Raw genomic sequence first — 18,636 nt, 5'->3', positions numbered from 1 at the left:
ATCCAACTGGCAATGTCTCGGGTTTTCTGGAGGGCACATTTGTGGGCGTGCTTGCAGGATAACCACTCCAGAAGCCGCGCGGGCAGCTGGGCAATGGCCGGGGCGGGGAGGGGTCTCAGTCTTATGTGTCGGCTTGAATTGAGAGACACACATAGTCCTCCTGACATCAGACCCCTCCCCAGGGAAGGTAAGCACCAGCCCTGTCCTATGCCTCACCCACCCAGTCCTTAAGAGGTGCCTTGCAAAGCCTCGTGGAAACTGATGGAGGAGTTTGCTTCGGGGTCTAAGTGTGTGCTTCCCTGAGAGTCTGTAGACTAGGTCTTCTGTTCCATGGAGGTAGCCCCTAAGAACCTCCAACTTTTGGTAGTCACCCCCTTGTGCGGTCTCTCATACTCAACTAGGGCTGACCTGGGGGTCCAAGAAGCTATTGCAGAAATGACTGTATGTGACTTCTGAGGCCAGTTCATAAAAAAAACCATGGCAGCTTCTGCCTGCTTCTCTCTCATATCTCTCACTCTGGGCAAGCCACCCTCATGTGAGGAGGAACTGAGTCCTCCTGCCAACAACCAGCACCATGGGAGTGAACCATCTGGGAAGTAGGTCCTCCAGCCCCAGTTGAGCCTTCAGATGACCACAGCCGTGGCTGACATCCTGCTGCAACCTCAAGAGAGACCTTTAGTAAGCTTGTTCCTGAACTACTGACCCACAGAAACTGGGAAAGATAAGATATAAATGTTTATTATTGTTTAACTGGCTATGTTGGGGTAATTTATTATGCAGCAATGGATAACTAACATGGGGGGGAGGGAGATGGGGGCGGGGCTAGAGGTGTCTCACACCAGGGTGTGGAGCTGATGGAAGACACCCCAGTGTACCTTCAGCACATAATTCAAGTGAAGTCCACTTCCCAAGAACTCCCTGCCCTTCTCAACTCTGTGCTTTGAATATGCTGCTTTCTCTGCCTGGAGTATCCTTCCTACTTCTACTCCTCTTTTTTTTCACCTGCAGTAAACTCCTACTCAGCCTTCAAGGTCCAGCTCAAATGTGCCCTCCTCTGTGAAGGCCTTCCCAGACTCTCTTGGACGGTATTTGTCACCTTCTTTGACCAACCCATCCACTCCCCGGGATGCCCTATTTCTTAATAGATACCTGAGGTTTAGCTGCAGTGATGGATCCCATCAACTCTGTAGTTTCGAACTTGAATTTCATTAATCAACTCTGCCATCCCTCCCTGTTCACTGGCACCCAGAGGATGCTCAGTGTAAGGGTGCTGGATGAATAAGTGAACAAATGAGCCAGCATCAAAAGCAGCCTGGGGAAGAGGGTCCATATGAAGTCTGCAGAATGGGGAGGAGGGCAGAGCTTGGCCTGGATGAATGGAAGGGGCTTGAGCTGTCTATTAGTCTGTGTCTGTGAGTTTCAAGTCTGCTCATCCAAACCCCAGCAAGGGGGCTCTTCTCTCCTGCTGCCCCTAGAGCATCCCTGGGTCAGGGGAAGAAGTTTGTGTGTCCTTGTCACACCTCTTTTCAGAACCCTGCCCTTTTTGCCGACTGTTCCCTGTGCCCGACAGGCAGCCCTCCAGAGTCCCTTCCCTTCCCTTCATCCAGACCTGAAGGGCAGATGATCAGCAGTCAGACAAATCTGATTTCTAAAACAAGTTTAAAGGTCTTTCCTCAGAGATCCTGAGCTCATCTCTCCTTTCTCTGTCTCTGAAGTGCCCAGGCAGCAATCCAGATCTTGAATGCCCTGAGCAGGGCTTCAGCCAAGGGCTTTATTGCACAGAATGAATTGTTCTGTGGGGGGATTCTTTGGCCTGAAGGATAGCTTAATGTCCTTATGTGGCACAGCATCCCAGCCTGGTCGGTGATCAGAAGCAGCAGAGCTACCCTGCTCTTGTTGTCTACTGTGAGGAAGGCTGAGGACAGGGAGGGGTCACCTGCAGACTCTAGTCCTACTGCTGGCCACTCCTATTTACTGAGTGCCCAGACAAGTCAAGTGTCTGAAGTCTCAAGGCAGAAAGTGGCAGAGCGGAGCTTTGCTCCCAGGCTTATCTGACTTCAGAGGTCCCTGCTCTTGACCATCTGGCCACCTGGCCCAGCCTGGCCCAGCCCATCCAGGGGTCTTGTGGGATTTTGGCAGGACTGAGTTAGTGGCTGAAGGCAGTGACAGCCAGGGGCGGAGGTTCCTGGGTCCCTGACACCCACACACAGGCTCCTCTAGCTTCCAGAGGCCAATCAGAGAGTCCGTGTTTTCCTGCTTTGCTGAATTCTGCTGGGGTTGGAGGCAGAGGAGGGCGGTTTGTCACCTGTTTGCGGGGCTTATCTTTAGGAACTCTGTAGTGCATGAGGAAACCTGTGAGCCAGAGGAGGCCAAAGCAAGATTAAAGGGAAAAAGAACTGAAACCTGCAGGGCTCCGGCGCTCTGCAGTGCCTCTCCTGCACAGGGCACTGCGATCTATTAGATAGCCTCCTGGAGCCCACGCAGCCCCTGCTCCCTGCCGTGGACCCCCTGCCCTCCGCTCTGCCCCATCGTTTTCTTTTTCCCAGACTGAAAGCCAAGACTGCCTTGATGCTGGGTAAACAGTCCTGACCCTGACCTTTCTCTCTGAGCAGGGCCGGAGGGAGTTTTCCCCGTGACAGGCCAATGGCTGAGCCCTTTGGGGACACCCTGACCCCACTCCTCTCGGTCCTGGGACCCAGTCATCTCCCAAGGCGGCGGGGAGGTTATTGGCCAAGGGAGGGAAGGGTTGCGATTTTCCTGGGAACCCACCGATCAGAGGACATCAGTTGTTTCTGCAGCCCAGGCCTAGCTCCTCTGAGAAACCACGCCCCTCGTCCAGGGGGTCCTGGCGGGGCCGTCAATCAAGTGCCCCGCCTCCCCAAAAAGGGTGGGCATCTGGCCAGGCTAGGCCAATCACAGCATAGACTCATTCCCTTGGGCAACGGTGATTGGTCCAAGTGTGGCTGTGACCCAAACAAGACCAACTGGATCCCTTATCAGAATGTAAGCGGCTGGCGGGCAGGGAGTTTGCCTGGTGGCTCCGTACCTGGCGGGTGGTAGTGGTTCCAGGGTCGCTGAGAGCAGGGATCTGATGGAGTCGCCACGTGTGGGCATAGGGGTGCTGGCGTGAGGCTGGCCTCGGGTACCAGGAGGAGGGGCACCACAAGCCTATAGAGCGTCTTGCACGTGTTAGGAACTGGTGAGTCCTCCTCGCAGATGAATTAGAAAAAGTGCCCCCTCTGCACCAACGCCGCCTGTACCAGGGCACAGAGCTTGGCAAGCAGAGTGTTGGATGTATTTCAGCTCCCACTCAGTCCGTTAGCTGGAGCCTTTGAGCAGGGCTGGAACTGCCAACCTGTGGAGCCCCACCCTGCCTGTCACCGGGACAGACAGAACTTCTGGGAAATGAAGCCGAGAGAGAGACAGACAGAGCCCTGGTGACTTCATTTGATCCCCAGATCCACCCCTGGATTCCCCTGTCACGAACCAATAAAGCCCCTTATCTTGCTTAAGCCATTTAAGTCGGGATTCCATTGCTTGCTACTGAAGTGTCCAGCCAAGTCTCTGCCTTTCAGTTTCTGAGATACTTAGGTTCCTGGGCGCAGTCCCTCCCATGGGCATGAAGGGTGTCAAGCCAAGAATAAGGGTGGTTTTTAGGAACTGGGCATGAACCCAGAGAACTGGACCCAATTTCTAGCTCTGCCAGAGTCCCTGGTGCAAGCTGGCCTGGATTGGGACCCCAATTCCATCACTCCCAAACGCCTGCAACCTGAGGCAGTTACTTAACCTCACTGGGCCTCAGTTTCCTTGTCTGCAAAATGGGGATAATAGCAGAATCTACTTCATAGGGTTGCTGGGAGAATTAAATGAGTGAACATGGGTAGACCACATTGAGTATACCCAGCACACGGCAAGCACATGCACTCATGCCACCTGGTTGTGTTACTACCAACTGTGGCCTCTTAAAGAAGACTCCTTCCCCATCTGTGGAATGGGAATTAGAATTGCAAACGCAGGGGTTGTCACGAGGTTAAGTGGGATGGAGGGGGCGAAACTATGGGCACCTGGCTTCACACAGCAGGTGCTCAGGAAATGCTAGTGGAATTTGAATCTTTGGTGGCTTCGCTGAAACCTTTGAGCTGAGTTCTCCTGCCTGCCGGAGCCAAGCGGAAGCAAGCCTGTGCTTCAGCTGGGAGCCCGGCGATGAGGAAATAAACCCTCATGCATATTATTCCCGAGTAAAAGTTCTCCTGGGATGCTTCCTGCTAGGAGCCTTCTCATTGCACAACCAGCATGCAGCAAAGACCCGCAGCCGCTCACCTCTTGGCTCACGCACTAGCTGGCTCATCCTCGGGGAGCAAGGGAAGGGGGGCAGGAAGGAAACTGAAAGTCTTTGATTTGTGGGGAGCCTGCTGGCAGGTGAACATCACTGAATCCTGAGGCCCAGTCCGCCAAATCAGCAGCCGGTTCACTGCAGGTCTTCTCCTGTTTCTGGTAATTAGTCTGTCTGAGCATTTAGGGCAGCCTGGGAGGCTTGGGAGATTTGGGGGTGAGGTGGGGTGGGGAGGGGCAGGAACACCTGAGGGTGGGGCTGCAGAGCAAAGCAGATGGAATCAGCTGAGGGCCCCTGCCCCTGCCCAGGAGAAAGGGAGCAGCAGGGACTCACCCAGACATCCTGGCTAAGCTCTCTGCTGGCTGTTGGCACCACAGTGGGAACCAAGACCCGTCTCCAGCCTGCCTGGACCATTTACTAGCCTGTGTGACTGAAACCAGGGGGGAGGGGGAGGGCAGGGCTGAATTGCCTCCTAAAATACAAGTGGGCCACAAGACATGGCGAAGACCGTGGAATCAAAGCTGTGTGCACTATGCTGACATGAACCGTTCTCCCTGCCTTTTGAAGACGTTTCTCTTGCCCGAGAGGCCCCAGCTTTGTGCTTCCTGGCCGGCTCACCTCCCACTTCATTTCCAGGGGGCTGAGGTGGATTCTGTGTTTTGGACATGAGGAAACTGAGACTGAGAGAGGGGAAGGTGACTTAGTCAAAGTCAAGCCCCGGAGAGGCTGCCCGGGCATGAGGAGGTCTGAGCCCTGCCACTTTCAGCTGTGTGATCTTAGGCAAGTCTGGGCCTCAGTTTTCTTATCTGTAAAATGGGAAGGTGATGATCAGTCATTCATAAACTACATGGCTCATAGGAAATGCAAAATAATAGCTAATGCACACTCTTAACTGTGTGGCAGGCACTGTTTTAAGTGCTGTTTCTATTATTCTTATTGGCAAACAGGACTCCCCTCTTATTTTCTCATTTCTGGTAAGAGGTAAATTTTAAAACTCCTCTGTCTGCTCTTCTGCTGCTTCGGTTTCTCCACAGAAACACCTTCCAGAAAGTTGTTTTCCTGAGCCCTCAGTGGCTAACAAGATTGCCAAATATGACCAGGTTTGCAGCCTCCAGGCTTGGAGGCTCCCAGGAAAGAAGAAAGCAAGCTATAAAAACCTGACTTAAACAGCTTAAGCAAAAAGGGGGCTTTAGCCCTGGCCAGTATGGCTCAGTCGGTTGGGCTTTGTCCTGTGCACCGAAAGGTTCCCAGTCAAGGCACATGCCTGGGTTGTGGGCTCGATCCCCGGTGGGAGGGCTGGGGGGCATGCAGGAGGCGGCCGAGCGATGTTCCGCTCTCACATCTGTGTTTTTCTCTTAAAAAATCAATGAAAATATATTAAAAGGGTGGGGGGTTTATTGGCTCCATCACAGGGGAGTCCAGGGGTGGATCTAGGGATCAAATGAGGTCACCAGGGCTCTATCTTTCTCTTGGCCTCAGACCAGGAGTTCTGTCTGTCCCTGTGACAGGCGGGGTGGGGCTCCATATGTTGGCAGTTCCAGCCCTGCTCAGAGCCTCTAGCTAAGGGCCTGAGTGGGAGCTGAAGTACATTCAACACTCTGCTTGCCAAGCTCTGTGCCCTGGTACTGGCAGTGTTGACCCAGAGGGCCCATGGCTGATGGGTTGGTGGGGGCTGGTTGAGTAACATAAACCTTGAGTATTTGCAAGGAGCTTCCCTGCTCTGTCTCATTTAAGCCCCACACCTGCCAGGTAGATGTTATCCCATTTTGTTGGTGAAGAAACTTAGGCTCAGAGAGGTTAAATAATAGAAATATGCTCACTCAGGTGTGCTGACTCCAAAGGCCCTGCACTGAGCTTACAGAGCCCTGAGACAACAGGGACACCCCCCAAACTGAGAGTGCCCGCCCTGAACCATCTCTCACGCCTGATGAGGGACTTCACGTGGGTCTGATTTCATCTACTGGTTCCTGGCCTCCCTTCCCCCAGCCCACCTATCCCAGAGACACAGCAAACCCTCCTGCAGCCTCACCTGGTACCATTTCCCACTTACATCCACGTGGCATCTTCCAGTTTCTTGAGCATGTTCACGTGTTCTCACCACCAAAGGGTGAACATCAGCTGGCCCCTGAAGCTGCCTCCCACTCCCTGACCACCTGACTGCCCACTTTAGGTGCAAGGTCAAGCCCGAGCTGAACCTCGGGGCCTGTGTGCCACTAGAGGGAGCTCCCAGTGTAGCCTCATGCCTTTTTGGGTGCTGAGGGGTGGGGCCCCGGTAGAGGGCCCAGCCCTGGGGATGCTTTGCCAAGAGGCTTCTGGAGAGAGGGATGTCCTTACAGGATGATCCCACCTGGAGACCAGGAGGCTCTGGTCTGTGAGATTGGCATAGCTGGGAGATGCAAATGACTGGTAGAGGAGCCCCAGCATCCAGGGCTGTGGGCTTAGGCTCCACCTTCCCTCCTCTGTCCATACCTGCCGCTCAGGCCGCCTCAAAGTCAGGGAAGAGCATGTGAGACTCGGAGCAGCCCAGCAGCTGGTCTCTTTCCTACTCCTTATTTACTGAGTCACTGACTCGTTAATTCAACAAATATTTATTGAGCATCTACTATGTACTCAGCACTGGGCTAAGCCTTGGAGATACCATGGTGACCCAGACAGTCCCTACTGTCAGAGAGCATATAGTCTTTTGGGGGACAGAGAGACGTATAAACAAGCAATTATAATGTGTGAAGTTCTACAACAGGTGTGAGCATAGGAGACTCCAGGTGTAAAAAGGGTGTACATAACCTTTACCTGCAGGAGAGGAAGTCTTCTCAGAGGAGAGATGGCATCTACACTGAGACCTGAAAGATCTGAGGAATTGGCTAGGCAAAGCAAAAAGTGTTCCAAGCAGAGTGATTGGTTTCTACAAATGCCCAGAAGCAAGAGAGCTTTCATTCATTCATTTATTCATTTGTTCACTCATCTATTCATTCAACAAATAGTTTTCCAGCACCTGCTATGTGCCGGGCACTCTTCTAGGTGCTGGGGTTGGCCACAGCAGTGAACCAGGCAAACAGTGTCCCTACCCCATGGCACTTACATGTAGTGGGACAGGGTCATTTGGGTAATTCAAAGAAATCTTAGGGCCAGAAGGTGATGTGTGGAAGGGACAGTGGCCTCTCCTCTTCTCAGGGTACCCTGGGCCCCATCTCCACCCTCTTCCTGCCGAGCCTGGCAACCAGCCTCCAAGCCCTCCTGCACTGGTCAGCTGTGGGGAGGTCACCCAGTCCATGCTGGGAGCCTCTGCCAATGTATTAATAGTTTAGTCGAAGGCCTGCTGAGCAGTTGTGCTAATTACAATGATTAATGGGTTTAATTTACTTAGTAAGAGTAATGTGCTGGCATTCTGCTGTCAGAACTCAGCCCCAGTGTCCACTCCCTCCCTTCTCTCCCCACAGTTGCCCACCCAGGTTCTTGCAGCCTCCCCACTGGTGGCCCAGCATCCCTGGAGCCCAGGCACCTGCCAGGCCACCACCATGCACGCTTGGGGCCTGTCTGCTGCCCCCTTGGTGCTGAGGGGAGGAACCTTAGCCACCTCTACCTTAGAGAGCTGTGAGGCCACAGCTAGTTGGGGAGGTGACTCTCCCATCCCTCCAAGTCACCTCTGCATGGGGCAGAGAGAGCCTCCTGATCTCTAGTTGCCCCACCTCCCCCATCTCTCTCTATCTCATCCCCATGTGGCACTCACTCTGGCTGACGTTGTTTTACATGGTTCCCTGTTTCATGACCACCTTCCTGCTCTGGAGCATGAGCATGTGCAATGACAGGGACATTGTCAGGTGCTCTGTCAAATACATGAATGAATACATGAGATCCTCACTCCCCCACCCCGTGCTCCTCAGTCCTCGCAACAGGATGGCTTTGGACCTGGTGCTTTTCCAAAGCTGTGTGTCTCCCTGCTCCGCTTTCCTCCCAGATGATGTCTACAGGTGACAGGTAGCCCAGTGTCTTCATTCTGCCACCTGAGAAATGCAAGATCACACAGCACAGAGACAGAACAGAAGTCAGGCGTGATGATAGGAATCCATGGTCTGCGGGAACAGGACAAGCCCAGAGCGACCTGCCCACATGCTGCCAGAGGAGCCCAGGTCTCCATTTCTAGGGGTGGTTCAAGCCTCCAACCTGACCTTCCTTTGCTGTCATCTTTCGGTGATTCCAGGGAGGGGCTCAGCCTTCCTTTGATTGACAGTCTCTGGCCGTCTAACCCGCCTCCTTCCCGTTGCTCTCCGTCAGTGTAGTTGGGGGGAACCAGGGTAGGGCTGGCTTCCCAGGGGCAACCTAGGAGCTTTCTTCCACTTTCCTGGCCAAGTCCGAGACCACCTCTGGGTCCCTGGTCCCCCCAGCACTGGGACCGCCTTGCTGCCCAAGCCTGCCCCAGCCTTGGGTATCAGCATCAGCCTAGTCCCACCCCTCCCCCTTGTCCTCAGGGAGGCTGAGACAAGCTCGCTCAGTGACTGGTCACGGTCGGGAGAGAAGGGGGTGGTGTTTGTTTTGTTTGTTCATTGTCACGCTTGCCCGAGTAGGCAGCTGGCTGGCAGCCTGCCCAAGGGAGCCAGGCCTTCCCTCCCCCAGGCCAAGCATGGCTGGAGCTGGGAGAGCAGGGCTCGGTGGAGAGATGGCCATGTCTCCATTTATTCTCCCTGTGGGGATAAGAGACCTCACCTGGTGTCCGGCTGGTGTGGCTCAGTGGTAGAGCATTGTCCTGTGCGCCAGGAGGTTGCTGGTTCGATTCCTGGGTCAGGGCACATGCCCAGGTTGTGGGCTCAACCCCCAGTAGGAGGCATGTAGGAGGCAGCTGATCGATGTTTCTAGCACTCTTTCCCCTCTCCCTTCCTCTCTCTAAAATCAATAAAAACATATTAAAAATGAGAAAGTGACCTCACCTGTCAATCTTCGGCGCAGTTGGAACAGGACAAAGGTAGCAGGGCAGCAAGAGGGATTGCAACCAGACTCAAAGGAAAGAGAAAAAAACCCACGTCTTCCTGGAAGGCAAGTGAGTCAGGGCACCGAGATGTCACTCTAAGCATGATAGCCCCTGCCTGGCCACTAGGTCTGTGACCGAGGTACATCCCGTCTTGTTTGGCCTCAGTTTCTCCATCTGAATGAGCTGAAAACTAAGGTCTCTTCTAGTTCTGCGACTCGACATCTGTAATTCCTGCTCCAAGACACAGGCAGGAATGGAGCAGGAGGGCCCCTGACCCCTCGTGGGATGCCCAGTGGTCCCCGGAGGTGCTGGCACCAGAGCGGGCCCTAATGACCAGCTTCCTGCAGATGTGAGAACCGCTGGCTCCCAGCGGGCAAGAGGCCAGATTGATAATTGACTCCCCCAGTCGGGAAGCTGGCCCGGCCTCATCAGCATGCGGTGGCTGTGCAGAGTGCTTAAGAAAAACTTATTAATTTCCCCTCCACAAAGACTGAGAGTTCGACACTAATCATAGTATCAAGTCATAATAAAAAAAATCTCTCCATTGAAAATAGCAGTTGGGGCTCTGGAGAGTTCAACAGGAAAAGATTGTATTAAGATAAAGGAGATTATAGCAGAGCGGACATTAAAGGTTGTCATTGTCTGGTAAATCACATCAGGGAGGCCCCAGGACTGCTGTACCCTAGCGAGGGAGCTAGGCCCCCGTTCCTGACCCGGCAGCACACTGGCCGGCCCGCCTCTCGCCCGCCTCCCTCTGGGCTCCTGCCCGCCCCCCGCAGCTGGAGCAAACTCAGGAGTCTGATGTCTGATCCAAACCTGGCCTGAGGACCCTCATTAGGAGCAGAGAGTGGGACAGTCTACAGATTTCCGAGGACAGAGCTCTCTGCCATAGGCACTCTTACAGCGCCCTGATCCAGGGGTTTGGAACATTTGCCCAGCAGCAGAGGGGCCTGGGGGGAAGGGGGTATTTCTGGGTCCCCTGTCCTCTTGGTGTCTTCCTGGTAGGAATGGGAGTGCCAGGCCCTGAACCCCATGGACACTGCCCTGACCCGCCTCCTGGACATAGGCTGATTCCCAGAGGGTGTCCCAACTTGCCAACGAAGAGTCCTAATCCTGGTGGAAAATCTGAGTGAGAAGTGAGCAGGATGAAGCCACACGGGCTCAGGTGCTGGACGACCATTGCCCCATGGGGCTGTCACCAAGCAGTGGGGCTGGGTGGGATGTGGCGCAGAGCTGGGGATGGGGTCCCTTCTCTTTGCCATCTTCACATGGGCCAAATGAGAGGTTGTATGGACTCTAAAGATGCCGTCTGAGCTCAGAGTTGCATTGGACTCAAGAACTTTCCGGGTTTAATGGTTGGGAGGCCACCTGGAGGAGTGGCATGATGATGGCTTCCCTTGTCATTATCCAGGGGCCATATAATGTGGAGCTTAAGAGGACAGACTCCTTGGCTTTGAGTCCTGGCTCTGCTATATATCAGCTGTTTGTCCTTGGACAAGTTACTTAACCTCTCTGTGCACCAACTTTCTTATCTATAGAATGCTGGTAATAGTACCTACCTCATAGCGTTGTGGTGAGGATGAGATGATAATTATCTGTGAAGAACTATAAATAGAAGTCTGCTCTTACCCTCTAACTGTCCTTGCGGAAAGTCACACAGTCAATAGGTGGCCAAGCCACTTCAGCCCATCACCCTCTGCCCATCACCTTCTCTCCTCAAACCACCTCTTGGGGAGTGCAGTGTGGCGGCCACGGGCTTGGGCTTTGGAGCCCAGAATGCCCCGGGTTCAAGTCTTGGCTTCAAGCCTTGGGTACGTGGCTTTAGTCCCAGTTTCCTCTCCCACGAGATGAAGTCCTGGGCCCGGGGGAAGCTCTGATGCTGAGTAACTAACTCAGAAAGGGGCTGCCAAGGCAGGCACCTTCCCCTGGGGTCTCCGCCTGTGGGTGGCAAGGCCCCCTCCCCTGGCCCTCCAGGTGGCACTGCTGCTGTGCGCCTTGGGCACTGGGGACTGTCCTGGAGCTGCCCTGAGTTTATGAGGCTGAGCAGAGAGGGCCGGGCGCGCTCCGTGTAATGGGGTTGTGTGGAGATTAATGTGAGGCTGGGCGAAGCAGCTAAGGCAAGTCATTTTCCCAGTTAATATGCACATTTGAGAAATGATTGGAGAGTGTGGAAACATTTAAAAGGAATGCTAATTTCAGCAGGAGAGATAAATTCTGGGAAGGAGAAATCACAGAGAAGGGCGGCCAGGGTGGGGCTGGGGTGGAGGTGCCAGGTAGCCCTGCTCAGAAGGCCGCCCTTTGGGGAGGTTCTCTGTGGGCCTCTGTGGGGGGCCTCGTCTGCATTATCCAGAGTAGGGAGCGGAGGACGGTGGAGCTCAAAGGGGCGATGTTAGGGTGAGGGCCGGGAAGCCTTCGTGGAGGAGGTGTTGCTTGAACTGAGCCTTGAAAGATGGGTTAGGAGGAAGGAGTGGGACCTTATGGATGCTGCAATTTTCTATCCAGGAGATCCAGGGGGGATGGGGTGGCCCCCACAGGAGGTGAGACTCAAGCTTCTTCAGGCCTGTCCAGGCTCCAGGAGGGTGCTCGTGAGCAGGCTTGAAGGAGGCCAGGAGAGTAGCCTCTTCTTCAGGAGCCTCTGGATGGGAGGTGTGAACCGTCTGCTCCCAGAGCTGCCCAGCGTCACAGCCCTCAGCCTTGCTGGTGGGACTGGAGGCCGACCTGGTATTCACCCCCCTCCCCCGTGCTCCCTCCCTCCCCCACAAAGCTGGCCCTCCTTGGCAGTCTCCTTTGCAGCACTAGAGAGTGTGTCGCCCAGAGTCCTCCCGGCACCGATGAGCTCCAAGACCCCAGCCCATCCTGTTCACTTGTCCAGCCTAAGCGTGGGGCGAGTGCCCCCCCCCCCAGCTTGCTTGTTTCTCGGTCCTACCAGAGACCCGAGTGCCGAGGAGTTAGTGCCCGCGACGCTAGCTGGGGTGAAGCCTCTGCCAGTGCCGGTATGGCTGTTAATATCGTCTCCAGGCTCCCAAGGCCTCTTTAATTCCTCTGCTCAAACCACGCTGGAGTCCAGAGCACTTGCCCCTTAGCCTGTGGTTATTCTGCTCCCTTAATGGCCTTTTAGGGGGGGACCTTATTGAAAGCTTTCCCCAGCCTGAGTAAATCATGTCCTCTGGGCCATCCTTGCCTGCAATTTTATTAACTTCTTCTGAGAAGTCAGAGGAACCAGAGGGAGGCCAGTGTTTCCTCCGTGTCTGTCCCACTTGGTCCCAGCACTGTCCCTTACCTGCTGGGTCCTCAGAGGAGGAGGGGCCTGAGGACCCTGGAGATCAAGAATTCCAGCCCAGCGCTCCTCCCTTCTGTGTTCTTACCCAATCCTGCTGGGTGGGTAGTGCCCCGGAGACTTTCTCCCCACCCAGAAGGCATAAACCATCTTTATGACTGCAGCAAAGGGCCCATGTCTTCCTCCAGCTATCCCAGGAGTCCTCTAGATGGGTTTCCAGCCCTGGGTGACCAGGGGCAGCAGAGGCTTTGCAAACTCTGTCTGGAGCCTAGAAAGATGAATTCCTCAATCGGTGACTGTGTGAGGTGACCCAGCGGTGGAACCTTGGAGGAGGGGCCTGGGAGTCCTGCTCAGGAGTGGAGTGAGCACCAGACCCAGAGTCTGGAGTTAGGCTATTCCCAACTTCCCATAAGAGGCTCCAGGCCCAAGTTCTGACCTGTGCCAGGGGCAAAAGCAGGCTTCCCCTTTAGCCAGCTCTGGGCTTGGAATTGAAGGCCAGTTCTGACACCCTCACCCTCTCCCCCCGAGTCCCTAGCAGTAGTGGCTCTTGGGCTCTGGCACTTACCATGGGCCAGGCTCTGCATCAAGGGCTTTCCATGTGTGATCTCGTTTCATCCTCACAGCCACCGCCTTCCAATTATTATCTCCTATTCCCCACTCCCTGTCGCTGGTCGCAAGTCATGGTATTAACTGTTGACTCATTGCCTGTCTTCCCTCTGAGACTGTAAATTCCTCTTGTCAGTGCAGCATCCCCAGCCTCCACTATAAAACCTGGCACATAGTAGGTGCTCACTAAATATTTGTTGAATAAATGAAGCCTTGATTAAGTCAAGGCTCAGAGAGGTGGGTCATTTCCTCAGAGTCACACAGCTTGTGTCTGGTGGAGCTGAATTCACACCCAGGTTGCGGATAGCCTAGTCTGAGGGCCTACCTGCTCCCTTGTGCCGATGGGAGGAGCTCGAGTCCCAGGCCCAGCACAGAAGCCAAGAATAACCTGAACTCTGGCGCCTTCACACTCCCCTCTGCGGAATGGGTTGAGCTTCTCAGCGGTGCTGGGAGCAGAGTCAGATTCTCCCCTGAGCTGGGGCCTGGCCGCCTGGCACCCTTTCTGGTCCAAGGCCCCTCTCTTTCCTCCAGGTAATGGAAGAGACCCAGCTGGGAGGGAGAGCAAGCCTCAAGCTGCTTCTCACCATTCAGGTCTCCTCACAACCGTCACCTCCTGGGAGAGCTCTCTCCTGACCCCTGTTGAAAGCAGCCCCAGGCATTCTCTCTCTGCCGGTTCCTGTTTCATGACCGCATCACACTTAACATGGGAGCCTGAAATCTGAGATCACCTCTTTGATTTGTAGTTTATACATCTTAGGTCTGTTTCCCCCACCAGAGTGTCAGCTCCATGAGGGCACTGCTCAGACCCTGGGGCCTAGACCTTGAGCACCTCATAGTAGGTTCTTAATAAGTGTTTGTTGAATGAATAAACGAACCTTGAATCTGTGGAGGGAGGCTCCCCTGGGGCATCCCTGCTGGGTAACTCTGCTCTCTCCTTCCCTAAGGCTTTGATATGGCAATATGGGAGGTGGGGGGTGGGGAGGGAAGTGGGGATGGGACTGGAGTTCCTAGCCTGAGCTTGTCCCCAACCGGTGAGATGGATGCACCTGCAGCAGGCGGCTGCCCCGGGAGGCAGCTCCCTATTAATTATGGCACTAGCACATGCCAGAAGCTGGGGGAGGGAGGCGGCTGCAAGCCAGGGAGATCGAATCATGTCCCTCCCCACCTGGGCTGGGCGCGAATGGGGAAATAGCACCATATTTTCTAGGAGACAGGAATGTCACTTTTTATTAGAGCTGGCTTGTAAATGGGTCTGTGGCTGATCCCAGGCCCTCCCTGTGGACGGGTCCTCCATGGAGAGTTCTGCTCCAGCAGGGTGGACCCCACAAGTCAGGGACAGGCAGAGGGGTGTCCCCTGCCCATCTCTGGCCTTGGCTGGCCCGGCGGCCACAGAGGCTGCTGCTGAGAGGGGAACAGTGGGGCCCTGGGACTGGGGACGGTAGACTTTGCCCACACTCTTAACTTCTGCCCCTGAGGGTGGGAATAGAGGAACAGAAGCAAAGCTGACCATGGGAGGGAGGAGAAGGGGAGGGAGAGACGGGAAAAGTGCAGGCTGCTCGGTGACAGTCGGGGTTGGGGCAGGAAGGGCTGATTCAGGCTCCACCCAGCACCTGGCTTAGCCCCAGCCCTGGAGTGGGCGGCGGTGGGGCGGGCGGTTCGAGGAGCCGGCAGAGCTGCTGACAGAAGCAAAGTTGAGCTGTTGTCTCGCCTGACAAGAAAAGAGCCCCTGTCACTGTTATTTTTAGGGGAAACATAGCACCCTGTCACTTCCTACGACATCTTTTGTCCCCGGCAGAGAGTAGCTCTCAGGAGCTGCCAAGTGGGGGTGCTGCAGACAGCCCCACCCCCACCTGGAGGCTCTGGCCTCGCACTCCGGCCCAGGTGCTGCCAGGTGAGCCCTAGGTGGCCCAGCCCCATGGCTGACCTGGTCCCCCACTCCGTGGTCTGCCTGGGGCCCCTGTCCATGTCTCTGTTCCCCACCCAGGCCCTCCTCACTTAGCCGTGGCCCCAGCTTGGTCTCCAGCTTCACACCCAGCCCTTGCCCTTGACTGGGCCCACTTGCCACCCAGGCCAGTTCCCTCTCTGAGCCCTGAGCCCCCATCCTGAGTTCTGTGACTAAGGGTCTTTGACAGTCCTTCAGGTGCCCTCCAGAAGCCCCAGTCCCTTGTATATACAGCCTGTGGGCCCATTCACTCTGACCACACCCGTGGCCCTGTCCCTAACACCCTGACAGGCCCCCGAGCACCACGACCTCCCACCTGCAGCACAGCCTGGAGTTGGCAGGGAGGCCCAAAGCCTTGCTCACTGGGTCCTGAGCTGACGGATAATGTCATTAGCAGGTTTCTAACTAGGCCACACTTCCCCGGCTGTGTGCTCTGCTAGAGAAACATCACACTGGTTACACCTTGCTCCCAATGGGGCACCTGGGACCCCGCGTGTACTTGTGAAGTATCTCAGCCCTCTGGCTCCTTCCCCCACTTGTGTTGCCTCCCTGTGCTGGGGTGGGGGTGTATGTGTCTAGGGGTGTCCTTGCATGGCCTTAAGCACTCAGGTCCCTCGCATCAGTTGATATTTCTTCTCTGAGCCCCTTCATTCATTTCCATACCTCCTCCCAACCATGGGACAATCCTTGTAACCTCATAAGGTAGGAACTACCATTGTCCCCATTGTCAGCCCAGGAAATGGAAGTTCAGAGATGTGAAGCCACTTGCCTAAGGTCACAGAGCTAAACACTGGTGGAGCTGTCCTTGGGATGAAGGTCTGGGTGGCCCTGGCCTAGGTCCCTGGGGCTCAAGTTGCCCCCTATCTGATTGGGGGACTCTGTGAGGGACTTTCTAGGTGACAGAGCCTAGAGGTGCAGGAGAAGCTGGGTCTAGAGCAGCCTGTAGGGTCAGACACTGTGGTCTCCCTGTGACCTAATACCTCCCAAAGGCCCCCACTTCCTAATACCATCACACTGGGGAACGGGTTCAACATATGAATTTGGAGGGGACACATTCAGCCTATAGCACAGAGTACACATATAGTGTATATGTAGTGCACATGTAGGGCATATGCACTGCACACAGTGTATACGTAGTGCATATGGTATATGATTAGTTATGTATCCTGCTCAAGGGCGATGCTCCCCACGCCTGATTTCCAGGAGCAGGCACTGCCATCTCCACACTGGCCCATAGGGGGCGCACCACCCTCCCTGCCAGAACCGGCAGGGGAGCTGCCACCCACCCACCAGACCCCATGGAAACAGGTGCAAACTTCGCTTTTTATTTAGACTAACTTGTTCCTGAAACAGGTTGAGTCAGCTTCAAGGTATAAATGGGAAGAGGCCGTCTCCCCTAGTCCCATAAATCAAGGGGAGAGAAACGAAGAGATCACCTGGAAACAGATGGGCTTGCGCGCTCCCAGCTCCTGGCAGAGAGGGACCCGGGCTTCTGGGGTGGAGTTCTGGGGACAGATTTTTTCCTTCCTCAAACAGGAGATTTTGCAGCATTGCCAAGGTGCTGAAGGGGGTGGGGTTTAAGCCTGGGGCCTTTGTCCTTCTGCCCTGGTGACAGTTTCTGGTTCCTGGACCTGGCGGAGAAATGTGAATTTGGGAGTCTGGTTGCAAGGCCCTCTGAGGCTGCTCAGTGCACGTTTGTTGTGCTGTGTCCCGCGTGTGCATGCGTGTGTGTGTGTGCGTGCATGTGTGCGCCAGCCTGGAATATCAGATCCACTCTGGGTAAAGGGAGCTCCTGACTGCCGGTTCCGCTGCCCCTGACTCCTGGTGGCCTTGCCTTTGTGTTGAGCCGCCCCAGCTAACGGCGGTGGGGACTCCCTCTCCCTGCAGCAGCTCCGGGCCTCCAGACCCAACTCTCCCACTTGGCGGGCCACCTGGACCCAGCGCCCAGGGCTGGGGCCGGGGCACCTGTGACTAGTGGACATCAGGGACTGAGGGGCCAAGGATAGCTCAGGCGGGACACCCCAGGAGGGAGGCAAGTAGAGAGAAATAGCATGAAGGGTAGAAAGTCGGGGGCAGGGAGACAGATGGGACAGGGGGGCAGGGGGGCTGACCCAGAGCGGCTCCCAGGGAGTAAGAACAGCCTAGAGGAAAGAAGAGGCCACAAAGTGTCCAGCAGGAAAAATCCAAGGCAGGGAGGCCAGATACAAACCAAAGGGACAGACAGGAAGCTGCAGGGCCGGAGACATAAACCGGGGCGAGAAGAGAAGAGGCCAAGGGAGGGCAGAGTGGCCCCGCCTGAGGTCCCTGCCAGGGCTCCTGACACACGGAGCTTGTGGGGAGACGCGCAAATCTGCGATTTCCACCAGGTCTGCAGGAAAACAAACCCTGCTAAAGCCTCTCCCTGTCAGTCATTTTCATCTTGCTTTTGTCTTCAGAATAAAGAGAATCAGAAACTCCCGAGGTGGATTTCTATGCAGCCGGCTTCCCGCTCGCTCCCTCCCTCCTGCCCTCTTTCTTGACTCTGCTCTGCTCTGTGTCTTTGTCCCCCAGCCACCAGGCCTGGCCCTCTCTGACCCCCACACGGGGGTGTCCATCCTGGTCTCTGTCCTACTGTCATCTGGAGGGTCTGGGTCTCTGCCCTCCTACCCCCTCGCCCCCAGCCCCACCTCCACTCTTAATGAATCCCAGCCCTTCTCTGGCCCTCCTCTCCTCTCCCAGCCCATCCCCGGCTGGGCCCCACGGATGGCTGCTCCTGATCCCCGCTTCCTCCAGCTGTCTCCATGGCTCAGCCCGCAGAGTGACAGGGCCCATAAATCACCCTGGCAAGGCCTGCCCGGGAAGGAGCGAGGGGCAGACCCGGAGGCAGCAGCAGCAGCCCCAGACTGGGGTTCTTGGGTTTGCGTGAACCACTGGGGTACAGAGCCCGTGGCTCCTCTCCCTTCCCAGTTCCCCGAAGCATCTTGGTTACGTTGCCTGTGTCAGAAGCTCCTGAGCCGGCCTTGCCCAGCTCCATGGGAAGTGGGACCAAAAGAAACAGGTTCTTTCTAGTAAGATAGCAAGAACTTGCTGTGGCGAGGACTATTATTGCAAAGGGAAGACGTGGGAAATGGTGAAATGCTTTGGCAAGGAGTTGATAAAGTTTGGATAGATCCTGTCTGGTGATTTAGACACAGTGCTGCCTGGAGATAGGGGATAGACTAAACGATCCACTCAACACAGAACCCTTTGCTTTGTTTGGGGGACCCTGGGGTCAGAAGACCTCGATTCCAGGCCCTGGGAGGCCATGGAGCCAAGAAGCGACCAGTGGAGGCTTAGCAGACACGCAGCCTGGCATCAGAGCCTGGCTTCCTTTCTGACCCACTGTGTGCTCTTGAACAAGCCACTCGACCTGGCTGGTCTTCAGCTGTGTAACGGGGGCAGCCCCACTTTGCAGAGTCACTGTGAGGTTTAAAGGGAAAGGGCTCTGTACTGTGCTGGCCACAGAGTACTCTCCAGAGAGCACTGCTCTTATCATT

The sequence above is a fragment of the Miniopterus natalensis genome, chromosome 9, assembly GCF_054644295.1.
Source record: "Miniopterus natalensis isolate mMinNat1 chromosome 9, mMinNat1.hap1, whole genome shotgun sequence".
NCBI lineage: Eukaryota > Metazoa > Chordata > Mammalia > Chiroptera > Miniopteridae > Miniopterus > Miniopterus natalensis.
The sequence above is the reverse complement of the archived record's forward strand: the minus strand, read 5'-3'. Positions refer to the sequence as shown.